This window comes from Physeter macrocephalus, chromosome 5, assembly GCF_002837175.3.
Source record: "Physeter macrocephalus isolate SW-GA chromosome 5, ASM283717v5, whole genome shotgun sequence".
In the NCBI taxonomy this organism is placed as follows: domain Eukaryota; kingdom Metazoa; phylum Chordata; class Mammalia; order Artiodactyla; family Physeteridae; genus Physeter; species Physeter macrocephalus.
The window spans coordinates 15,835,625-15,837,525 of record NC_041218.1 but is presented as its reverse complement, the minus strand read 5'-3'; positions in this window follow the sequence as shown (position 1 = coordinate 15,837,525).

Sequence of the window (1,901 nt, the reverse complement as noted above, 5' to 3'; positions counted from 1 at the left end):
TGACATAAATCACAGCAATATCTTTTTTGATCTGTCTCCTAGAGTAATGCAAATAAAAACAAAAATAAACAAGTGGGACCTAGTTAAACTTAAAAGCTTCTGCACAGCAAGGGAAACCGTAAACAAAATGAAAAGACAACCTACAGAATGGGAGAAAATATTTGCACATGATGCAACCAACAAGGGATTAACCTCCAAAATATACAAACAGCACATGCAGCTCAATATCAAAAAAATAAACAGCCCAATCAAAAAATGGGCAGAAGATCTAAATAGACATTTCTCCAAAGAAGACATACTTGGCCAAAAAGCATGTAAAAAGATGCTCAACATCACTAATTATCAGAGAAATGCAAATCAAAACTACAATGAGGTGTCACCTCACACCAGTCAGAATGGTCATCATCAAGAAGTCTACAAACAATAAATGCTGGAGAAGGTGTGGAGAAAAGGGAACCCTCCTACATGTTGGTGGGAATGTAAATTGATAACAGCCACTAAGGAGAACATAATATGGAGCTTCCTTAAAAAACTAAAAATAGAGCCACCATATGATCCAGCCATCCCACTCCTGGGCATATATCTGAAGAAAACCATACTTTAAAAAGATACATGCACTCCAGTGTTTATTGCAACACTATTTACAATAGCCAAGACATGGAAACAAGTTAAATGTCCATCAACAGAGGAATGGATAAAGCAGATGTTGTACATATATGCAATGGAATATCATTCAGCCATAAAAAAAGAATGAAATAATGCCATTTGCAGCAACATGGATGGATCTAGAGATTATCATACTAAGTGAAGTAAGTCTGAAAGATAAAGACAAATATCATATGATATCATTCATATGTGGAATCTAAAAAAAATGATACAAATGAACTTATGTATAAAATAGAAACAAACTCACAGACATCGAAAACAAATTTATGGTTACCAAAGGGGAAAGGTAGGGGGAGGCATAAATTAGGAGTTTGGGATTAACATATACACACTACTATATATAAAATAGGTAATCAACAAGGACCTACTGTATAGCACAGGGAACTCTACTCAGTACTCTGTAATAACCTATATGGGAAAAGAATCTGAAGAATAGATATAAGTACATGTATAACTAAATAACTTTGCTGTATACCTGAAACTAACACAACATTGTAAATCAACTATACTCCAATATAAAATACAATTTTTTTAAATACCAAAAAAAAAAAAAAAATAGGAAACCAAATTTAAAAAAACACAACTTCCCCAGGCCAGTTAAAGTTAGAATTGTATTATCTTATTTACACTCTTATAATGTCCATATAAAATGTCCATACAGTATAATGTTCAAAGGAGAAAAGGGTGCTATAATAAAGAATATATAATAAATCATATCCCATAAACTGGATAATTAAAAAGCTATAATTTTAATATTAAATATGATCTTTATTATATATTTGATTACCTTATTATAACTGTAAGTTTTGTAAGTTCTATAAATCAAGGAATTATCTAGTTTTGTATTTAGAACTTTTCCAATGTCTGATACAATGTCACATACAACTTTCTGTGTATTTTATAACGTTCATTAAATAATTTTTTTTTTTTTTTTTTTTTTTTTTTTTTTGTGGTACGCGGGCCTCTCACTGCTGTGACCTCTCCCGTTGCGGAGCACAGGCTCCGGACCCGCAGGCCCAGTGGCCTTGGCTCATGGGCCCAGCCACTCCACGGCACGTGGGATCCTCCCGGACCGGGGCACGACCCCGTGTCCCCTGCGTTGGCAGGCGGACCCTCAACCACTGCGCCACCAGGCAAGCCCTCATTAAATAAATTAAAGAAAAAGATTATTGTAGTTATAGTTATTTACTCTTTTGTCTTTTAACCTTTATACTAGTTTCGTGATTTACCAGTGA